Source organism: Pinus tabuliformis, chromosome 6 (assembly GCF_031772625.1).
Source record: "Pinus tabuliformis cultivar Carrire ecotype Pingquan chromosome 6, CPIR1, whole genome shotgun sequence".
Taxonomy (NCBI): domain Eukaryota; kingdom Viridiplantae; phylum Streptophyta; class Pinopsida; order Pinales; family Pinaceae; genus Pinus; species Pinus tabuliformis.
This window is the reverse complement of record NC_142292.1, coordinates 1,071,668,516-1,071,678,088: the sequence shown is the minus strand read 5'-3', so window position 1 is coordinate 1,071,678,088 and position 9,573 is coordinate 1,071,668,516.

Below are 9,573 nucleotides of genomic sequence, written 5' to 3'. Positions count from 1 at the left end.
AAAGTTTGTTTTTGTAGTATTTGAGTGTTTGAAAAGAAAGGCAAATTTTCTTGAGCATAACTAGTTGTCTCGTTTTGAGTGTATTGGAAAAGACAAAAAGCTCTTCTTTTTATTTTGTTTGTTAAGGAAAGATTTGTTTTTTCAAGCATATGCATTCTCAACTCTTTCATTAGCTAGAAATTCATTGAAGGGAAAGGATTGCTTTTCATCTTAAGTGCATTTTTAGTGATTTGGAGTCGAGTCTTCACACCATAAGTTTCATCTCCACACCTTTTGACTTAAGAAAAAACCAATAAAAATGATGCTTAAAGTAAAATCTATCTAGTAATATTTTTATTTCTAGGGCTCTTTATCACCAACATAGCTTAGGCTAGTACCTTGGAGTAGGGAGTAATTAACTCTCCAAGATAGTAAAACAAACAAGTAGCTATATCTTGCAGTAAGAGATAAATTCCAATTGTTACATCTATGCACTGGGAAGCTCCTCTTATAGGAGTCAAGCACGAGATTGTGTCTGAACCAGTGGGGTAATCAATATTTCCTCATTGGGAATGATACTAGATATACACGTATTAAAAATGGTAAACATCGGATTAACCATTGTCGAGGAGCCTGGGGTCACTTGTTGGTAAACCTTGGATTATGTCAAGGAGCCTTCAAGGGGATTGAGCTTGCTACTCTGCCCTTGTGTGTGTATCGGATCACAGACTGTCCCCCCAGGTATATTTGTTTCCGTTGGTAACCATAGTGACCATATTTTATAGGATTCTTTCCTAAGGTGACGGTGGAGGGAAGATCCCACTGTACCTGGAGCAGACGTCGACTAGACTCACTTGGATTTTCTGGGGGGCTCTCTTCACTTGAGACGGTTTAGTGAAGAAACTTGTGCTAGTCTATTCATTAAGCAGGTTGCCGGGGTAACTGTTCCAACTGCCATTTCTATATTGAATTCTACGACGTTGGATTTCATCACCAACTAGTGTTTTCGGTATGAAAAGTTACTGTTTGTGTGTGGTTTTATCTCCAAGATTCTTTAGGCGTGTGATTCAAAATTGTTTGGTTCTTTAGAGACTTTAGGTTGTTTTCTTTGAGATTTTTCTTTGTTTGCGTGTGAAGTAGTTAAAATATTTAGTCGTGGTTGAATTACCGAGGAAGTCCCGTAGACTTCGGGGCCAACCTCCTGAGTTTTCACGGAGCCAGCTTGAAGGGCTTCGAGCCCTTGTAACTCCTAGTGACAGTAGAGTTGGGTCACCTGAAGAAGGAGAGTCTTCTTTGGTTGTACATCTTGATTATCAAGTTCAAGCACCAGAGTATATTTTAGAACCTGTTTCATTTTCCGAAGTTACTGGTAGTTTTTCTTATACTAGTGATTTAGCTGAGGAACCTGAAATATCTGAACCTGAAACTGAACCTGCTACTACTCCAACATCAGGATTTTCCTCTCCAACTTCCAGTGGTCCTGGTTCACCGAGGGTAGAAAGAGTCATTACCCAAAATCTTCCTTCTGGACTTATTTCTATTGAAGAACTTGTTACTCTGGAAGAAGGTATACCTATCCCTGAAAATCAACTAGCTATAGAACTTAGTGAGCGTGAATCGATCTTTTACAGTCCACCTAGGAGGGACGCTTGGTATCTTTAATTGACCAATTTTTTGGAAAACCCGGGACTAAGTTTTTCACCACCTCGCATTCCTTTTCACCCAACACCTAGGGGTTATTATCCTCTGTTAAATATGTCAAGAAGTCATCCATGTTTTCTCAATCTTCAGAAACCTTTTTATATGCAGGTCCTTCTGTTCCCTCTGGGTATCAATCACTTACTGGTACTTTTTCGGGAGCATCTCCTCAACCTATTGAACAAGGGTTATTAACTGGTAATAACAGAACTAAGCCATTGAGTGTAGAAGATACTCTTATGATGTCAGGTACTATTCCTAATCTGCAACCTCAAGGTGGCCAATTACTGCCTGGGGGGCAGCCTCAAGGTCCTCAATTATCGCCTGGGGGGCAGCCTCAAGGTCCTCAATTATCGCCTTGGGGGCAACGTCAAAGTACCCAATTACCACCTTGGGGGCAACCTCAAGGACAGTACATACCTACGGGACAGTACATTCCTCAAGGTCAACCCCAGACTCAGTATGTACCTCAAGGTCAACCCAAGTATCAATATGTACCTCAAGGTCAACCCCAGTATCAGTATGTGCCTCAAGGTCATCAACCTCAAGGTCATTACCCAACCCAAGGTTTCCAACCACCTTTCGGTCAATCATTTGTCCAAGGAACTAGAAATGTACCTTTGAATTATCAACCCTACCCTCAACTCGATTATGGTCCTCAATATGCTCAACCTGCTATGGGTCCATACCCCGGAATGAACTTAATGTGGGATCCATCTCAATCTCAACAGATCTTGCAACCGAATGTGCAGTTGTCATCACAAACTGGACAACCTTTGGTTTCTGGTTCACCCCAGCAACCTATCGAGCCTACTATTCAAAATTCAGCACCTTCTGTAGTTTCTCAGCCTGGGCCTAGTTCGCCTCGAACTCCACCCCAAACGATTACTGCAACTGCTGCAACATCCATTCAATCTACCCCACCTACTTCTAGAGTATCAACAACTTTGGTTTCTACTGTTCTTGTATCAAATCCTCAAGCATCTTTACCTCAGTCTGGATCCACAATTCAGACTTCAGTTCAAATGCCTGTAGGACAACCTGGTCCAAGTACGGTTGTCACAAGTCAACCTCAATTTACTTATCAACTGTACCAGGGACAGTACCAATTCGGTCCTGCTGTGAAACAACCAGTCTATCAGTATCAATCGTACCCTGGATATACTTATGAACAACCTCAACAACCCCAGTATGGTCCGGTTAATCCTAGTTTTCCGGGAGGATATAATATCCCAAATGCAATTCCAATTCCTAGTTATCCTGGATATCCTCCTCCTGGGGCTGGTCTCATGACCCAAGGTTTTAAGGACCCTAATCGTCAGTTACCATTCATTGCAACTTTGGACTTGCCTGACTTGTCGTGCCTTATGAACGATCCAATTAACTATCTTCCATTTTGGCCGCCAATGCCGAATAATTGCCTAGTGATATTCCTAAGTTTGAAGGCAAATCAGGACAGGACCCGTCGAACCATGTGATGACTTATCAACTCTCGTGTGTGTCTAACTCCATTTCAGATGATTCAATCCATTTAAGGCTTTTTCAACGCACTCTAATTGGTCTTGTGCCCAAGTGGTACATTGAGTTACCGCGAGCCACTTTTTATAACTTTAGTCAGTTAGCTACTTCGTTTTTAACTCATTTTCAGTTGCCAGTCAGATATGACAATGAAACGGAATTATTAACCTCATTAAAACATTCAATGTCCACTTACATTTCAGATCACATTCATGAATGGAGACGTCGACGGCATTTAGTGAAAGTTTTTATTCTGGATCAGATCTTAGCAGAGTGGTTTGTCAAATCTTTATTACCGAAAATCACTAAGGATGTATCTAAGGCAGGAGTCGTTACTGAAGAGCAAGTAATTTCTCAAGCTCAGTACCTTGACTTAGTTTATACGCAGTTAGGTACGTTACATGAGAAAATCCCTGACCTTCCTAAACAAAATCAAATAACTGCAGCTCTTTCAGGGTCTCATGTCGCTGATGGTATGATTGGTACGGTTAATACCAAAAGTAAGAAGAAATCTTCCAAGAATTCTTCTCCTATCATAACTTTACCAGATTCCCTGACAGGAGATTCTTCCACAGAAATTTCCACCGATATTTATGTTGTAGAGTCATCTACAGCCAAATCAAAATCCGGTGGTAAAAAGAAAGGGAAAAAGAAAAATAAAACAAATAAAAATTCGAAAGCGAAAACAGAAAAAATGGAATCTACTGATGAGAAACGCAAACCTCGTTATCCTTGTCTCATTTGTGATGAGAACATTTTACAAGAGACTGCCTTCATCGTGCTGAGGTTGCGAAAATCGTCAAAGGTTCCCAAACACCTGTTGTTTTGAAGGATCCTTTTCCTAGTCAAGACAATAAGATGATAGGTTCTTCCTCAAATGCCTCAGAAGAACCCATAATGATGATGTCCCATGTTAGGATTGTGACACGATCGCAAGATTATGGAAGTAAAAGTCCTGTTGGTGGTAAGGAAGCAGAATCATCTAATTCGAACCCATCAACTTCAACTCTCGGTTCCGATCCACTACAGATTGAGAAACCTAACCCAGACTTAGTAATCAAACCACCCTCAGGGGGTATACTTCAAAAGTCAGCTTTCAATCCACATGCGAGAGCGGCTCAGAACTATAACATTGTTGAAGATTTGGCTATTTCACCTTCAGCAATGTCAGCTTTGGAGGTGCTGCAATCATGTCCAGCACAACGTAAATTGCTATTGTCGGTTATAGGAGCTGTTGACATTCAGGACTCGAACCTTATAATTTTCGATCTAGAAAATAGTACACCTTGCTTACCTCATCAAATGGCTTTCCAGATTCCAGTGTTAGTCAAAAACAGACCTTGCTATAGGATTGTGATTGATGAGGGAGCTTCAACGTGTATTATGTCGATCCAGTGTTGGAGATCGCTTGGTTCACCTACACTTAATCAATCCTCAACGATTCTAAAGGCCTTTGATGGCCGTGGGTTCCATCCTTTTGGAATTCTACAGGATTTACCTATAGGGGTTGAAGGAAAAACTATTAATCTAGATGTTGAGGTGGTTGATGCCCCTCTAGATTACAACCTTCTCTTGGGTCGTAGTTGGTCTTACGCTATGACAACTATTGTTTCATCGGTCTTTCGGCTTATAAAGTTCCCTCATAATGGAAATATCGTAACTATAGACCAGCTAAATTACTTTTCATCTGACCCAACCTCTTCTGAAAGTATCAAGCATGTCGGCAAAACAACTATCCCTTATAAGGATGTTGGAGTAGGACTAGTTAAAGATTCTGGTTTACTAGGAACTTTTCCCTTTCCTCCTCTCAATGTATCGCCTTCTACTGCAACCATTCATATGATTTCATCAAACACTATTGTTTATGATGATCCTTGGATCGTACCTTCCGAATCTGAGATAGATTCATTTGGTGATGCTATGCCTTTGAGTCCATATGAAATTGCGTATCAGGCTATACAGTCATTTTCTGACCCTTCTTCAACCGAAATTGACTTAATGAATGTAGTCCATGAAGAATCACTTTCAACATCAAACTTGTATTCAACAACGTTTTCCGAACTTGTTCACACTGATGAGCAGATTCGTGAAATCTTGTGTGTTGATGATTTACCATCGGAAGATCTTCATCATAGATCTTCATTTTTACCTGAGATTGATCGCTTTGAAAATGATTTTTCATCTATTTTTACGACTCATTATGTCAAGGAACCTCAGAATCCAATGAAAAATCCTGATTCTGAGTTAAATTTGGGAAACATTTGTCGAACTATTCCTATTGACATTTCAGTTAAGCCTAGAATTGTTGAAAACATTCATATAGGTGCCTCTTGTACGGAAAATGAAATTCAAACATATAAGGCCCTATTTCAAGAATTCCATGACATGTTTGCTTGGTCATATGAGGAAATGCCAGGAATTGACCCAGCAATTTTTGTTCATGGAATCAAAATTTACTTGGATGCTAAACCCGTCCGGCAACGTTTGCGTCAGATCCACCTGCGAAAAGCTGCTGCTATTAAGGGAGAAGTTGAAAAATTACTTAAAGCAGGTTTCATTTATCCAATTCCGTTAACGGATTGGGTATCGAATTATGTTCCTGTTAGCGAAAAGCAAGGAACAATAAGAATATGTATCAATTATAGGGATATTAATCGAGCCTGTCCAAAAGAAAATTACCCAACTCCCTATATCGATCAAATCATTGATGATTGCGCCAGCAGTGAAATATTTTCCTTCATGGATGGTTTTTCTGGATACAATCAAATAAATATTCTACCTACCGATCAACCAAAAACGGCTTTCATTTGTCCATGGGGGACATTTGCTTATTGCAAATTACCTTTTGGGCTAAAAAACGTCAGGGAAACTTTTCAAAGAGCCATGTCTTACACGTTTCATGACATCAATCACATTGTGCAACCCTATCTCAATGATTTACCTGCTCATTCATTACATCGAGCCAATCATCTCATCCATTTACGAGCAATCTTTATGAGCTGTAGGCATTATTGAATTAGGTTGAATCCACACAAGTGTGTTTTCTATATAGAAACGGGTCGGTTACTGGGGTTTGTTGTTTCAAAATCCGGCATTCGTGTCGATCCCTCAAAGGTTGAAGCCATTGTCAAATTGCCTCCTCCTTCGAGTCTTCGCCAACTCCAAAGTTTGTAGGGGAAAGCAAACTTTTTACGTCGATTCATTCCTAACTACGCCGAGATCGCAAAGGGTTTTACCTAGTTGTTGAAACAGAATACTCCATTCTTTTGGGATGAGATAGCTGACAAATCTTTTGATGCACTAAAACACACATTGACCCATGCACCATTATTGCATCCTCCCAACTACAACTAGGACTATTTCTTATATCTCGCCACCTCGCATTCCACCATCGGAATGGTGCTAGTTCAGGAAGATGAATTCGGTAGTGAACATGTGATATATTACCTTAGTCAAACTTTAAATCCAACTAAGCTAATATATTCACATGTGGAGAAATTGGCTATGGAAGCTGTTCAAGCTATCCAGCATTTTCGTCATTACATTTTACTACGCAAAACTATAGTAATTTCCGATTGCAACCCTATGATCTATATTTTGACCAAACAATTGCTAAGGGGCAAGTAATCCAAATGGATTGTGATCCTGCAGGAGTTTGACTTAGAATATGAAAAGTCTAAGTCAGAAATCTTTAGTTTTTGCGGAGTTGATGTGTGACTTCCCGCGTGCTGACACGAAAACTATGGCAAAGGAGCCCATTGCGGATGAATCCTTGTTTCTAATCAGAACTTTAGATCCATGGTATGGGGATATCATAGTTTATCTCCAAACCCAATCCTTTCGGCCAGAAATTTCAAGATCATAACGTCGAAAAATATGATTCCAGTCCCAACAATTCAAAGTTATTGGACATACACTTTATCGTCATGGGGCAGACTCTATTTTCTGACGTTGTTTAACTCATGAGGAAGTTGAAAGGGTTCTAAATGACTGTCACTCTAGAGCTTGTGGTGGTCATATGTCTCGGTTTGCCACAACCCAAAAGATATTGCGCATTGGCTATTTCTGGTCGTCTTTGTTTAAAGACTGTATTAACGCGATCCGAAAATGCCACAACTGCCAAATTTTTGATCGAAAGATGCCTACTTCACCTGCTCCCCTCCACCCTATAATTTCCGTCAGTCCTTTTGCGAAATGGGGTATCGATTTTATTACATGTAACCCTCACTCGGATGGGGGGCATGCGTATATCATCCTTGCGGTAGATTATTTTACCAAGTGGGCCGAGGCGATGCCTACATTTGAGGTAGACGACAAAACTACTACGATTTTCGTGTTCAATCATGTAATTGCTAGGTTTGGTGTTCCGCAAGCGATTATCACTGATCATGGGCGTCATTTTTGAAATATTATAATGATTGAACTTACAGACCAACTTGGCCCGCGTCACGATAGTTCAACTCCATATTATCCACAGGCTAATGGTCTGGTTGAAGCCATCAACAAAGTTCTAGTCATCATGGTCCGACGAATCATTGGGATTCATAGATCAAATTGGCATAACATGCTATTTTCAGTGCTTTGGGCGTATCGAACCTCAGTAAAAACGTCAACCGATTTCACTCCTTTCCAACTAGTTTATGGTTTGGAAGCTGTGTTACCCATTGAATGCGAAATCCCGTCATTGAAAATGGCCATAGAATTGCTTCCAGCCACTTTCGAAGAGGAAAAACGTTTGTTGTACTTGGCTCAGCTAGATGAGAATCGATGAGATGTTGCATTAGACATCAAAACTCATTCTAAACGTATTAAAGCTCAGTATGCTTGAAATGTTACCCCTCGTAATTTTTCGGAAGGAGACCTAGTATTATTGTACAATTAAGAAAATGATAAATTAGGCGCTAGAAAATTTGTACCCATGTCGCATGGTCCTTATGTTGTTAAGTGAAAGTTGGCAAAAGGGGCCTATGAATTGGTAGACTTTGACGGGGTCTCTTTAGGTAAGCCTAGAAATGGTCTTTACCTGAAGAGATATTATAGTTAAATCTGGGTGTGGTGATTTTTAGTTAGGTTAGTTTTCTTTCTAGCTAGTGTGTTTTAGATTAAAAAGTGTGCTTAGCTTAGAGATTGTTTTTTTTCATTATTCCTGCTTATCTTGATTTTACTCTTGATATTGTAGATGTCGACGTCTCTCCAAACATACATTGGTTTTGCTGATGGTGCTTGTCATAATACACGGAACACTTCTTACGCAGCTTGGGTTATTTATTCGCCCTCTGTTAGTTGGTATCTATGCATGGGGTAAGCCTCGGTCAAACAATGAACAAGATTGCAGAGTATAGTGCAGTGATTGAGTTATTATCTGAATCCATCTCATTTAGGATTCGGAGTTTGATTGTGAGGTTAGATTCTGAACTCGTTGTATTACAACTTAATAGACTGTATGCCATTAGAAATCTAATGTTATTGAGATTATTTTTTAGAGTTCGTCTCTTGGAACGTGAATTTGACTATATTGAATATCAGCATATTCCAAGATATTTAAATACATTAGCAGATGCAATTTCTTCTCAAATGTTAAGTAGACATTTGCAATAATCAAACAAGTAAATTTAAAAACATTCCATAACATGTTTTACAAGATAAGCCGGTAATAGTGGTATAGTATAGCATAGAAGTGTGTCAAATATACATCGTCTTCAATCATAGGTTGAAAAACACCTTATGATCGGCAAAAATGATAATACAAAAAGCAAAAAATGTCATATGTGTCTACAACAGGTGATCATCCTATCACTGGTCATGATCACGATAAGAAACCACTGTACGGGCCACCCTACAAAGGAACCTCCTGAAAGGTCCTCGGACCCCAATCACATAGCGTTGTAGCCTAAGAGGAATGTCATCTATGCTGGTCTCTGGAATGTCTACTGTCAAACGCTCTAGATGGCTCTCCAATTCGGTCAAAGTCTCTGTAGATTCGTCCTGTGGGGCTGGTGCTGCTGCAGCTGGCTATTTCCTCTCATAGGCTCGGAGAGTGGCTGGTCGCCATGGACCTAAATGTGCATTTGAAACTTTTTACTATCAATTTTGGGACGAAATAAAAACAAAAAAGAAATTAAATTAGAAAATGTTGAAAATGATTTTACCTGAGTCATCCCATTGCTTACCTAGTGGAAGAGCCATGTCTGGGTCACCACGATAATCTACCCCAGCATAAGGAAAGTCCTGAATAGCAAATACTTGGTTCTCCAACCAATGAAAATACTCAGGAGTAAATTGAACAACTTTTGTTCCCTCCTCAGGATGACGGGCCATAACTGCAACCCAACACATCAGTTTGGGCTCTCGGGGAAGTCCAGCTCCAACGGTAAGATG